Source organism: Lactuca sativa, chromosome 2 (genome assembly GCF_002870075.4).
Source record: "Lactuca sativa cultivar Salinas chromosome 2, Lsat_Salinas_v11, whole genome shotgun sequence".
NCBI classification, from domain to species: domain Eukaryota; kingdom Viridiplantae; phylum Streptophyta; class Magnoliopsida; order Asterales; family Asteraceae; genus Lactuca; species Lactuca sativa.
This window is the reverse complement of record NC_056624.2, coordinates 199,478,858-199,493,672: the sequence shown is the minus strand read 5'-3', so window position 1 is coordinate 199,493,672 and position 14,815 is coordinate 199,478,858. Positions and strand designations below refer to the sequence as shown.

Here is a 14,815-nt window from a genome sequence, read left to right as displayed (position 1 = left end):
CTCTCTCTCTTTCTTTCTTTCTTTCTCTCTCTCATTCTCTCTCTCTCTCTCTCTCTCTCTCTCTCTCTCTCTTTCTTTCATGTTGAAGATACATCTGGACCACCATCAAGATCGTCCGTATCAGGTTTACATCCCCACCTCCACCATCAAAATACAATCGTCGGTATCAGGTTTACATTTATTTTATTGAGATTCCCTTTATATTTTGCCCACTCCTCCTTACAAATATTTCTTCCAATCTATAATTTCAGTTATTTGTGAAGATAAGGAGCTTCAAGTCTACTGACAGAAGTAGTTTTAACTAAGCTTAATCTTGATAAGGATATGAAGTCGTTGCTTGATTGAAAAGAAAAAGGTCGTGTTGCTGATAAATCTAAAGGAAAGTTTACTGTTCATAATGTTGTTACAGGTGCATCTTTCCAAAAAACCGATCAGGTTATGTTTTCTTATTTATTAGCTTATGAAATTCCCCTTTTTGTTATGTTGTTTTGATATGAGAACCATTTTTGGAGTTACTGTTATAAATTTTGCAAATTAATGAGTTTCTTGCTCTAGCTTTCTGGATTTTATGAACTTGCTTATGTTTTGTGGTTACTTGTTGAGTAGATTTTTTTATGAAGACCAAGTGTTCGATGAAATGCCTCAATGAAAAAAATCCACAAATAAATCAAGAACAAGGTGGTGTATTTATTGTTGCAGTTTGTAGGTGCTTGTTGACTATTTTTTTTTTATTTTTTTTTTGCTGAAATAGCATCATTTTTATGTCTCTGTTTAATTTGCCTCTGTTTTTTTGACTGACCTTTATTTCCCCAAACATATTCAACAACTTGAATGTTCAGTTGTCGAGATTATAAATTGGATTTTATATTCTTGCATAGTTTCCCCAAACATATTTTGATATCTTTGTTTAATTTGCCTCTATGTAGGACTCAAAAGAGGTGACTTAAAGAGCTTAATGAGTTAAGTTGGCAACTTAACCCTAATAAGTATGAAAGTGACATTTTATTTGAAAATCCTTAACTTTGAACCCTCATTAAGCCAAACAGTAAGACCCTTAGGTTAAATTGAATTTCACATCTGTATAGTCTAATAACCAACAATCATGTTAAAAGTGATAAACTTAAGGCTTGACCATTAATTCCTTAATAGAACACCAAAAATGATTTAGAAGATATTATGATCAATTTTCCCAAATCTGTCCTCCAACTTCTAAAATCTGTGCAAGTCAATACGAACGTCTAAAAATGATGAGACTTAGTTTTCTGGAAATCTTAGTGTGTCTAATTTCTTCTAACTTTGAATCACATTTCGAAATTCCAACTCCTTGAGGGGTAAAATTGACAATCTTCTCAGGCTGGTCCATGCTGTCACAGATTTCATGCACTGTCTTCAAAAAATCATAATAAATTCATAAGAACTCCAAATGCCAAAATTCCAAAGCCTAGAGTTAGATATAGATGTATAGTTTCCAACATATATAGGGACTTATGTAATTCTTAGTAGATTGATACAGTTTATTCCAAGAGTGTTGAGTGGTCCAGAAAGTGACGCTAAAAGTTACAAACTTGTAAATTTAATATAAAATAAGCCAAAAATCATTAGAATGAGATCTTTATATTTCTGAAAAGATAAAAGGGGGAACTTTACCAATATAATTTTATCAAAATTTAATAATGGGTTGAAAGGTAAGAAAACATATCCCAAACAGCGGACTAAAATCAAAGAGAAAATAAAGAAGTATGTACATATGTTTTATAAGATTAATACAACAAACACAAGCTAAATAATGTTATAATTTTTGTGTAGGTTCTAGGAAAGGAAAGGATCCATCTTCCTCATGCTAGCTAATTTTCAAGATCAAGGAGGTGAGTACTAACTCTTATATTATGTAGGCATTACTTTTTTATGTTATTGTTAACAGATACTCTAATAACATGTGATTATGTGTTTCTAATCACATACGATTTATGTGGCTAAGATTCTTTTTCGCGTTCTCGATTCAATAATTGTTTTTTCCACTTTAATCATATATGATTAAATACATTTAATCATATGTGATTATACTTTTCTAATCACATATGATTTTATTTGGAAAAAACAAATCTTGTCTATTAGATAGTATTTTTTGATATATATTTGTTCTAATTCTTACATTGATAGGTCTTGTTTATGAAGAAATCATTTAATATGAAATATCAAACAAACAAATTAATTAATATTAGAAAAAATAGAAACACGAAAAATATTAATGCTTCTGCATATTACTATTATAATAAATAGTTTTTTTCTTATTTGAATCGACAAAATCAGTATTTCATTTATGTCTTTTATTTATACAAAACATATGTTCATAATTATATCCATATTTAAATACTTATTATTATAATAAATATTTTTATAAGGAGACCTAGTAGGGTTCATTTCATGAAAGTTCATTGTTTCAAATTATCAGAACCCTCATTTAGTTGTATTTGTTAATTTCGGTAAAATAGGGTTCGTAGTAATCATACCAAGGTTAGTTCATCGTCCTAGTAATCATTTCTTCTTCCAATTAACATAATATCTGATTCATCAAGAAGTTCCGAAATCATCATCCGACATGGTTTGGCTTGGTCCTTACAATAAAAATTTATGTGCTGTGTAAAAAGAACTCTTCCCTTAATCAACCGTCAGATGAAATTCTTCTGATCCATAACGCAAACCCTCATATCATCTCTCACTTCCGAACTTCAGAAGTACCCATGCGAGGGGTACCACGCCAATCTAGCGTACCCAATAGTTAATAGACTTGAAGCGAAAAACACCAAAGAAGTCTCAAAAGTCAGTAACCACCCGTAGTATACCCAATAGATCTCCGAGAAAGACCACTCGTACCGCAGGCCAAGTTCAAGAATAGAGACTAAGAACTCATTAGGTTAATCAATCGCTACTAAGTGTATACGTAAGAGTGGTATATAATTTAGACTCAACAAGATTTTGGATGTGTGATTCCACCCTATCTCATGTTCCTTGTCTAGTTGTGGACTTGGGGCAGAGCCACCCATCCGAACGTTTTGTCAATCTAAATTATATACGAATTGTATACACGAGGTGATGGTGGATGACCTAAGTATGAGTCTTATCATGAACTTCAGAGCAAAATCCCGCAGGTGTAACATCCCGAGTTCAGGAGTGCAAGTGCAGGGTTCAAAGTGTAAATGTGAAAGGGAAACTCGGCGAGTCCATGGGTGGACTCGGCGAGTAGGGTCGCGATTCTGATCGGGTGTTAAGTGGCCAACTCGGCGAGTCGTCGGCTGGACTCGGCGAGTTGGTTCTGCGTGGAGAAAACCCTAATTTCGGAGGATGAGCCCTATATAAAGGACATTATACCCTCTCCCCAGCCTCTTTACCCTCTCTTGAAGTCCAGAAAACCCTAAGGCGCGTGGTGAGTGATTTGAGGGCATTTGAACCTTGGAGAAGAGATTTTGGAAGAGATCTTGGAGAGTTAAGAGGCTTGGAGCAAGGGGCTTTGCAAGGATTCAGATTTCTCTTCTGTTGGAGCTTTCCTTTGAGGTATTATTTCGTTGCTTGGGCTGTTATTCATCTAGATTCATCATTTTGGAGTATTTGGAAAGAATAGCTTGTGATGTTTTGAGTTTGGAGGTTAGATCTGAGGTTGCTACCTCAGATCTGGAATGGAGAAGGTCTAGAGTGCATTAAAGTCCCTGTTCTTGAGTGATTGGTGAAGCCATCTTGCCCCAAACCCTAACCCTAGAGTGTTATATGCTTAGATCTCTTTGGATTCACGTAAAGTTTGCCACTTTATGTGATGGATGGGTTGTAGAAGGGTAGATCTATGGTTTGGATCATCTGCATGGCCTGGAAAGCTTCTGTATAGATTAAGATCTAGGGGTACTCAGCGAGTCACAAGGGTGTACTCGGCGAGTTGCATGAAGGCGGGCAGGAACTCGACGAGTTGGAAGAACAACTCGGCGAGTTGGTTGAAGATAGCCTTGGACTTGGCGAGTCTGTTCTTGGACTTGACGAGTCTGGTCGTGAGGTCCTAACTTTCTTTTGGTTGAGCCGTGATTCGGTGAGTCAAGGGAGGACTCGGTGAGTTGAGTGCGAGGGGACTCAGAGTTGTTGGAATCGGCGAGTCTCGGGGTGACTCAACGACTTGAGTCGCGGATTTGGGAAGTTCTGAGCATGGGGAATCGATGAGTCATCAGGTTGACTCGGCGAGTAGAGTCAGTCAGGAGGTTGACTTTGACTTTGACTTTGACCAAGGGTTGACCGGTTGACTTCCAGGGGCATTTTGGTAATTGTTGGCATTTGTTTTGAGTTCAGTGATCGGAGCATCTCGGTCTTATCTTTTCAGTCGGCAGTTGCGATGTGAGTTATCCTCACTATATCGACAGGGTCTACGGCACCAAGGCCGACCCTTTATCGGATTGTGATCCGGGTATCGTTGTTATCTTATTGTTTTGCTATGTTTGCATCCTGGTAGTTAGGATGGTATATGTTAGAGACCTGGTTAAGGTCGGTATCCTGGTTAGGATGATGTTATGCTATGTGATCTGCTAGATCGGTTTGATTGGATGTGAATTGTTATATGATTGAATGTTTATGTGCACATGGTTGTTGGACTGGGGTTAGGTTGAGGCGGGTCCTGCTTTGTGCTGTAGGCCAACATACCCAGGGCGGACCGGTTATCCCGAAGGCCCAGCGAGCGGTCTGGATAGGCTGTAGGCCCCAAGAGGGCGGACCAGACGTGCCGAGGCTCGGAGAGTGGACCAGGCTGACTGAAGGCCAAGTGTGGGCGGACCAGTCATACTATAGACTCAGAGAGTGGACTAGGTGGATTGAAGGACCGGTGCGGGCGGACCAATCACACTGTAGACTCGATGTATATGGCTAGACTCGGAGGGTGGACCGGGTGGACTGAAGGCCGGTGCGGTGGACCAGTCACACAGTAGACCCGAAGTGCATGGCTGTTCTGTGTTCTGTTATGATATGACATGTTGTGCGTATATGGTATATGTGGTTGGTATTTTGGGGGTATCTCACTAAGCTTTCGGGCTTACAGTTGTGGTTTAATGTTTTTCAGGTTCTTCCGGAGACCGTGGCAAGGCAAAGGCGTGATCGTACCGCTCCTTATGATTATGTTTTATGATGTGGTTCTGGGAAGACTCTGATAATAATTGTATTGAAAACCTTTTTGTAGTAACTTTTTGAAACTGGGTTGTTTTTGAAAAGTTTAAATTGGTTGAAATTTCTAGAGTGTTACAAGTTGGTATTAGAGCGTTGGTTTGAGTGAATTGGAGGAACATTCGTGTGAATCCAGTCTCAAATCAAGGAGAGTTTTCCAAAGAGAATTTAAAATGGTTTTCAAAATGAGTGAAGGAGGACGTGGAGGTACGATCAGCCGGAGCCAGTAAGTAACCCCAAAATACCATACATGATATTTGTTTTTTTTTGAGCTATGATAGAACATCATGCTAGTACTAGGCTAGGGATCTTCAGGATTTCATGATAATGTTGCTTGATTTATGATGCCTGCTAGCCTAGGGTTTCTTCTGTGGGAGATTTCCAGTGTTCCTCTAGGAGTGAGGGTTGAGTGCTTGTTATGTATGTTCTTCACTAGAGTGTTGTGGTGATAATTGATATAAATATGGATAGGTATGGAAGGTAATATGGGTCCGTACTACTGAAAGCACAGGACCCATACACGTATCAAAGAAGCCACAACCTATAGGGTTGGGTTGGGGGTTGGTTCCCGTGATAGTGGGAAGTATCTGAGATCTTGCGATGTTTTTCAGTATGGTGGTTACGAGGCATGCTGGGAGCGGATCCGGGTCAGGATCGGGAGCAGGAGAGGGCGGTCAGGGTTGGTCAGTACCGCCCGAGGTTATTGGTCAGATGAGCACAGGCGAGTTGGATGCTAGGATTCGTGAGATCCTGCATGATGAGGTTGCTGCGTTGTTCCGGGCCGAGTTGCCGGAACTGTTTGGGTCGATCAAGACCGCCATAGTTGAGTATTTTGATGAGCGCTATGTGGCTCTCACAGAGACGGCTGCCGCGGCAGCTACAACGGCTGTAGCAGCGGCAGGGGGAGGAGCTGGTAGAGGTTTTCAGTATCGGGACTTCGATAATACGGAGCCCCTACCTTCGATGGAGTTCAGGACCCGATTGTTGCTATGAGATGGTTGTCGGACGTGGAGGGGTGTTTCTTCACGTGTTCATGCCCTGCTGATTAGAGGGTGAGGTGTGCTCTGAACCTGTTGAGGCTCGGGGCAAAGGATTCGTGGAGATTGACCACAGGGTCATATTCGGATGTGCAGAGGGCTACGGTTTCTTGGGATCAGTTCTGGGAGATGTTTAACACTCGTTATGTTCCGCATGTTGAGAGAGAGAGAGGTTGGCTCAGGAGTTCCTGGAGCTGAAACAGGATTCGGAGTCGGTGACGGAGATCACCAGGATGTTCACTGAGAGGGCGATGTTTTGCCCTGAGTTCGCTTCGGAGCAGGCTCAGATGTCCTGATATCTGAGTATGCTCAAGAGGGATATCAAGCAGTTTGTGTCTACGCAGAGGTGTGAGACCTTGTTAGAGTTGCAGGAGGCCTCCAGGCGGCGCGGGTTGGAGATTGAGTTGCAGTTGAGAGAGCAGAAGCAGGCCCTGACACAGCCGCAGCCGGCGCCGAAACGGTCCGAGACCGTTGATTCTGGATTGGGAGATCAGAGCAGCCGCACTTGTGGAAGGTGTGGGAAGGGTCATACGGAGTTTGTAGGTCCGGTGGTGCATGCCGCAAGTGCGGAAAGGAGGGGCATTATGCGAGGGATTGTCGACAGATAGCCCCGGTTCGGGATTTGAGGATTTGTTATCATTGCCATCAGGTTGGACAGCTGAGGGTCAACTGTCCATAGCTTGCTACAGGACCGGTGCAGGCTCCAGCACCGGCCAGTTTGAGGATTACGGGTGGAGGTCGGGGTGGAGCGGAGCCCCCAAGGGCTTAGGGTTGTGCTTTTCAGCTTATAGCAGAGGAGGTCAAGGCAGTGCCGGATGCAGCTGCGGGTATGTTTCTTTCTTGATGTCTTGTTATCTTGTGATTATTATGAATTATTGTATATCTGCTAGTCTCGTTGTGTGATTTTTGGTATTGTATTCGTTGTTCCTTGAGGGTTATGGTATGGTTATGGGTTTGGTGTTGGGAATTTCGTAGGTTATCATTCATGAGGATTATTAGTGGGAAATCTGGCTTTTGGTCTGAATGTCGGGTAGCATTTGCAGTCTGAGGAGTGGTTAGCTGAAGGTAGGGTTTCTTTCGAGCCCGAGATGATTAGTGTTGTTATGTAATTTTATGAAGGTTGCTCGTTCTAGTGGGAATCAGTTCGCGTGTAAGGGATTGTGTTGTGTAGGGTTGTTGAGGGAGGTCGGTGATGGCGACCGGTGGTTGATAGTCAGTGCTCTAAGTGGGGAGGTCCTGCTTTGTGCTGTAGGCGAACATACCCATGGCAGACCGGTTATCCTGAAGGCCCAGCGAGCAGTCCAGATAGGCTGTAGGCCCCAAGAGGGCGGACGAGACGTGTCGAGGCTCGGAGAATGGACCAGGTTGACTTAAGGCCCAGTGCAGGCGAACGAGTCATACTGTAGACTCAGAGAGTGGACCAGGTGGATTGAAGGCCTGGTACGGGCGGACCAATCACACTGTAGACTCGATGTATATGGCTAGACTCGGAGGGTGGACCAGGTGGACTGAAGGCCAGCGCGGCGGACCAGTCACACAGTAGACCCGAAGTGCATGGCTGTTCTGTGTTCTGTTATGATATGGCATGTTGTGCGTGTATGGTATATGTGGTTGGTATTTTGGGGGTATCTCACTAAACTTTCGGGCTTACATTTGTGGTTTAATGTTTTTCAGGTTCTTTAGGAGACCGTGACAAGGCAAAGGCATGATCGTACCGCTCCTCATGATTATGTTTTATGATGTGGTTCTGGGAAGACTCTGATAATAATTGTAGTGAAAACCTTATTGTAGTAACTTTTTGAAACTTGGTTGTTTTTGAAAAGTTTAAATTGGTTGAAATTTTTAGAGTGTTACAGCAGGTTTACTACAAACAACCGAAGATACCTGAGTGGAAGTGGTAGCGGATTGCAAAGAGCTTCATAATCAAGTTAACTATGACAATAGGAGGACTTGATTGCTGTTTTGGGTGATCGTTGTCAGATTAGCCAAATCCGCACCCTTCCTAAAATTTTAAGGAATCAAGCAAAATAGAGAAGTTAAATAGGACATGTGTCCGAGAAATTAGTTAGACTGCACGGTGTTCCAATATCTGTTATCTCCGTTTGAGATAGTAGAATCATCTCCCAGTTCAGGCAGTCACTTCAAAAAATTTTGGGAACTAGGCCAGTCATGATGCATAGCCTACCATCCTTAAAACAACAGACATAATAAGAGAACGATTCAATCATTAGAAGTTGTGCGGCGAGCATATGTGATAGACTTTGGTAGAACAAGAATACCCACCTACCAACTAGTTAAGTCCTTGACCATGCCAACATTTAAAGTTGCTCCATTCGAGAACCCCCTTTGGTCGCAAGTACAGATCCTCTCTGCACTGGATTAAAGTAGTCGACACGCAACTAGCTAGAGGTCCAATTTCCAGACGACACCTTCGCTGGAAAGATCAAACAAATAAATTAATTAATATTAGAAAAAATAGAAACACAAAAAATATTATTGGTTGTGCATATTATTATTATAATAAATATTTTTTGTTTTTTCTTGTTTGAATCGGCAAAATCAGTATTTCATTTATGTCTTTTATTTATACAAAACATATGTTCATAATTATATCCATATTTAAATACTTATATACAAATTTAAAAACCGAGAAAGATAAATTTTAAACTCATTATGGATATAATTATGAGCATATGTTTTGTATAAATAAAAGACAAATGAAATACTGATTTTGCAGATTCAAACAAGAAAAAACTAAAAATATTTATTATAATGATAATATGCACAAGCATTAATATTTTTTGTGTTTCCAATCTTAATTATACATGACTGGTGTACACCAAACAGTTATAAGGAGACCTAGTAGGGGTCATTTCATGAAAGTTCATTGTTTCAAATTATCAGAACCCTCGTTTAGTTGTATTTGTTTCGGTAGGGTTCGTAGTAATCATACCAAGGTTAGTTCATCGTCCTAGTAATCATTTCTTATTCCAATTAACATAATATCTGATTCATCAAGAAGTTCCGACTTGATCATTCGACATGGTTTGGCTTGGTCCTTACAATAAAAATTTATGTGCCGTGTAAAAAGAACTCTTCCCTTAATCAACCGTCAGATGAAATTCTTCTGATCCATAACGCAAACCCTCATATCATCTCTCACTTCAGAACTTCAGAAGTACCCATGCGAGGGGTACCACGCCAATCTAACGTATCCAATAGTTAATAGACTTGAAGCAAAAAACACCAAAGAAGTCATAAAAGTTAGTAACCACCCGTAGTATACCCAATAGATCTCCGAGAAAGACCACTCGTACCGCAAGCCAAGTTCAAGAATAGAGACTAAGAACTCATTAGGTTAATCAATCGCTACTAAGTGTATACGCAAGAGTGGTATATAATTTAGACTCAACAAGATTTTGGATGTGTGATTCCACCCTATCTCATGTTCCTTGTTTAGTTGTGGACTTGGGGCAGAGCCACCCATCCGAACAATTTGTCAATATAAATTATATATGAATTGTATACACAAGGTGATGGTGGATAACCTAAGTATGAGTCTTATCATGAACTTCAGAGCAAAATCCCGTAGGCTTACTACAAACAACCGAAGATACCTGAGTGGAAGTGGGAGCGGATTGCAAAGAGCTTCATAATCAAGTTAACTATGACAATAGGTGGACTTGATTGCTGTTTTGGGTTATCGCTGTCAGATTAGCCAAATCCGCACCCTTCCTAAAATTTTAAGGAATCAAGCAAAATAGAGAAGTTAACTAGGACATGTGTCCAAGAAATTAGTTAGACTGCACGGTGTTCCAATATCTATTATCTCCGTTTGAGATAGTAGAATCATCTCCCAGTTCAGGCAGTCACTTCATAAATTTTTGGGAACTAGGCCAGTCATGATGAATAGCCTACCATCTTTAAAACAACATACATAATAAGAGAACGATTCAATCATTAGAAGTTATGCGGCGAGCATATGTGATAGACTTTGGTAGAATAAGAATACCCTCCTACCAACTAGTCGAGTCCTTCACCATGCTAGCATTTAAAGTTGCTCCATTCTAAAACTCCCTTTGGTCGCAAGTACAGATACTCTCTGCACTGGATTAAAGTAGTCGACAGGCAACTAGGGAGAGGTCCAATTTCCAGACGGCACCTTCGCTGGTCCGGAATTCATTCGATAAAATACCGAGAAGAGAGAACAAATCTAGGAGCGACGTGAAGCTCCCAGGGTCAGACAGAAAATCTAACGCCTTCTATAAGAGAAAACCCTTGGATTTCTAGGTTGGTGACCTCGTCAGGTGAAGGTCTCACCCGGAAGGGCTAGATACGCTTCGGAAAGCATGGGATACTAAATCCAAGGTACATAAGAATATTTGAGATTCTTACTAGAGTTGATGCAGTAGCTTATAGACCCCGACTACCTCGGGAATCCAATAACATACACCCTACTTTCCACGTCTGTAACTTGAAAACTGGTCGTCCGACAAGACTTTTGTTATCCCACTTGCTTTGGTCAAGGTAAGCGATAACCTCAACTTTGTGGTAGAATCCGTAGAAATCCTAGACAACGAAGTCATTAGGACTAATCAGACCCCTATCCCGATAGTGAAAGTCCGCTTAAAATGCATAGCGAGGACCTGAATTCACTTAGGAACGCGAGGATCAAATGAAACTGAAATATCCTCATCTTTTCCGTTAGTTTATCTATAATTGTTTAAACTCTAATTTCAGGACGAAATTCTCTTTAACGGAGGGATGATGTGACAACCCGAAATTTCTATCTTGTAAGTAAAGCAAATCAATCAAAAGTTAGACTTGTTTCTGTTACCTTTTAGGCTTGCTAAGGGTTATTCTATTAGTTTTTAAGCCTTGTACACTTTGGATTTGATGCTAAGAAGTGTGAGTAATGGATCTATGGAATGAATTCAAGCCAAGAACATCAACAAAGGATGTTCACAGCCACAAACTAGGTTCAGGGCCGTGAACCCAAGTTTGGACGTGACCCCCTCACTACATATATAGATTTCCTTCATTTTTCTTAAGTTTCTCACATTTTCCAACCAATAACTCAAACTCTCTCAAGTATCATCAAGGGAAACCCTTCCTTTCTCTTCTAAAATGTAAGTGATACTCCCCTTTTTACTAGTTATTCTTCTTATTCACATGAAGCCTTTTGATAACATCCATGAATTCATCACTTTCCTTCAAGATCTTCAAATCACCATCTTCTTCACCAAGAACACCAAGAACACACACTTGTTCTTGGGCCGTGATCAACTTAAAGGTTTCCAGTAAGTGAGTATCTTATTCATCTACTTGTTGTCCATTAGAAGCACTTGAATCCCCAATGAAACAAACACCAAAATGCATGAATCTTAAAGAGTTCACGGCCGTGAACCCTTCATAAATGCAAGTATAGCTGTGAACCCTCCTTGCTTGGCCGTAAACCCTTCATAAGATCAAGGTTGGGCCATGAACACTTCTTGTGTGGCAGTGAACTACTTTCAATAAATCATATATGGTTCTAACACTCCATTGAGTGTGTTTCCTAGTTCTTGAAGATGTTTCCCTTACATGATTAGTTGTTATATACACTAATTGTATACATATATGTGTCATTATATGCTTAATAGGATCCGTTTGTGCTCGAGACTTCACTTGGCATACTTAGCTTCCTATATCGATCTTTCATTCGAATCACTCACTACAGGTGAGTTCATACCCCTAAATTTACTTTTTAATGATTTTAATTGCTTTTATTGGGGGGGGGGGGCATACAAGTAGAAAACAATATAGTTGTATAATCAATCACAAATGATTTATAACTATCAAACCAAGAAATTCCTTATACTTCAAAACTGTGTTACCAAACAAACTGTTTCAGATCTTTTTATAAACTGACATCAAGTCATCAATAATCATTCAAATGGTTAAAACTCTTTAAATGTTTTACAAAACCCTTTTAAACTTATATATTGTCAAAATGATGTCTATATAGATATAGTTATATAAATAAGGTCTAAAGGGCTTAGGACTGATAATTCGCTTTATTTCCTTTTCCTTGTTTGGATGTGGACTTAGGGTATCAGTTGTTTGTCCAAATGTTGTTTAAATGTTAGTTATATATTATGTATATGTATGTAGATATAAAAGTACTTCCAATCAGTTCAATACCTTTAGGTAGCAAAGGTGTACAAACATGATTAGTCATTCAATTACAGAGCTTACTAGTAAACTATAATACGTATAGTTTAGAGGATTACTACTTATTATTTCTAGAACAATGAAACTTACATGAACCGGTACTTACATGAGTTAGTTCTTACATGAGTCAGTTCAAACATACTATAACTAGAACATGAAGAAACATAGTATAACTAGAACAGGAAGAAACTTACTATAACTAGAACATGAAGAAACATACTATAACTAGAACAGACAGGAACATACAATAATAAGAACAAAAAGGAACATACAATAACAAGAACAAAAAGGAACATACATCATTTTACAAGAACAAGATAACATTAATGTGAAACCACTACTTCATGGCATAGCAATATACTTGTTATGTCGCGTTTTGTAACAAGAGTCTCCTGGAGGGAGAGCGGGCATTATGTGTATAGATTTATACGGGACTGACAATCCCACATCCCAACTGTTAGCTACATCCTGGAAGACAAGCCAAGGGGTGACAAATGTCACATCAGTTATGACGCCAGCAAGTCGTTGTGTTAAATACTCGCCAATCAGTATGGTTATAACCATATCACATTTTAACCTTAATCAACAAATTGGTTTTAAGGTAGTTAGTGCTTCATTAGTTACTTTATACGACATTGCTATATACTTTCATTTTTCCCATTACATTCATATAGTGATATTCTCACATAAAAGGTAATGTAAGCTATTTTCTAGTAATGATAGTCATAAACTTGGGAAAACATTCATTTTTACGAAAGAACAAACATACAAAACAATCGGGTCTTAGTAGAAGACTACTTTCCATTTTTAGTAGAAAATATAGGATTTTCTAGGAAGTATACAAACATTTACATCAAAACACTTACAAAATTTTACGTCTAACTAATGCAAACATTTGACACTAAAATACTTATGAACTCACTAGCTTAAATTTTGATCTACTCTTTCAAAATAACTTGTATTCTCAGGTCACCAGTAGACAGGTACACTAGACCAGGTTTTGAGAAGACGGAGCATGTTCAAGACTCGTATTTTATTTTGATATTTACATTTTTGGTGTCTTACAAATACATTGAGAACACACTTGTATTAACTATATTATTAATGCAATTGATAATGTTGTTGCTTGTTTTACTATTGTGCATTGTTATGATACTGAACATGACGTCCTCTGCCCCCGAACATTTCCTCCATTTTGGTTTGGGGTGTGAAATATTGGTATACATACAAAGATAATAATTTTTAGACTTTCTAAAAGTATTAGTGCTATTAGTAGAAAACCTATAACACTCATCAACCTTGTGTTGACCCTCAAAACTACATGTATTCTCAGGAAATCACTAAACATACATTCAAGACAGATTAGATTACAGGTGACCGAGTCTACTTGTTGTTGTATCATATGCCTATCAGTTAAGGTTATTTATGCATTATTATTATTATTTGTAAAAACCTTGTATTCAAATTGTAAAGCCCGGATCCTGGTATGTATTTAAAATCAAATTTGTCTTATTTGCAAAGGGACTCGACAAGTTGGAGGCCCCAAACTCGTTGAGTAGGAATGGATTTTGGATGCGGGACTTGAAGTCTACTCAAAGAGTTGAGAGCCTCAACTCGACGAGTAGGGCTGCCAGAGTAAAACCCTAATTTTCAGGGTTTACACCCTATTTATGCACCTTAACCTCCAAAGGGTGGCCTTATTTGCAGCCTCCATCACCCCAAACCCTAGACATGAATACCTAATCCACCTTTGAGTGTTTTTGAGCCATTTTGTGTGTTCTTGGTGATTTTGAAGCCTAAGAAGGAAGGAGAAGCTTGAGGATTCCAGAGGGAGCCAGTAGATCCGGAAGTTGAGTTGCATTTCTGGCTTGTTTGAGGTATAAAGTTGATACCTTGGCTTTCCTTTGCTTAGATCTTCATTTAGGGTTGTATTTTGTTACTTTTGGGCCATATTGAAGTCATTCTCGAGATTTGAGTGTATTTGGAGGTTTTGATTTCAGATCTAGACACTCATGAGCATACGAGGCTTAAAGTTGCCAACTTTATCAAGCCTTGGCCCTTCCATATGCCCTAGATCTCTTACATATCTTGGTTTTGGTGTTTCTAGCTTCATAACACCATGCATGAACGTAAAATTAGCAACTTTACGTGTTAATTTGGTCCTAGGCGACCATATCTATGGTTTGGAAGCATTTAACTCGAATAGAAACAACTGAATGGGTTTAGACTATGGGGGACTCGACGAGTTGTTCATGCAACTCGACGAGTTGGCTCGTGGTCCCCCAACCTTTTCTGTTACTGGGAAAACTCGTTGAGTCTAGGTGATGACTTAGCGAGTTGGACATGGTTTTTGATTTTGAAGATTGGAGAACTCGACG

At 39.5% G+C, this 14,815-nt stretch overlaps 1 long non-coding RNA gene across 1 annotated transcript; it reads left to right on the top strand.

The window, feature by feature from the left end:
* On the top strand, positions 1–13,571 carry LOC111915016 (uncharacterized). The gene is made up of 4 exons (XR_002858007.3): positions 1–170; positions 252–678; positions 1,807–1,865; positions 13,406–13,571. It is a non-coding gene; the product is annotated as an uncharacterized LOC111915016 (long non-coding RNA).
* The last annotated feature ends 1,244 nt before the right edge of the window (positions 13,572–14,815 follow it).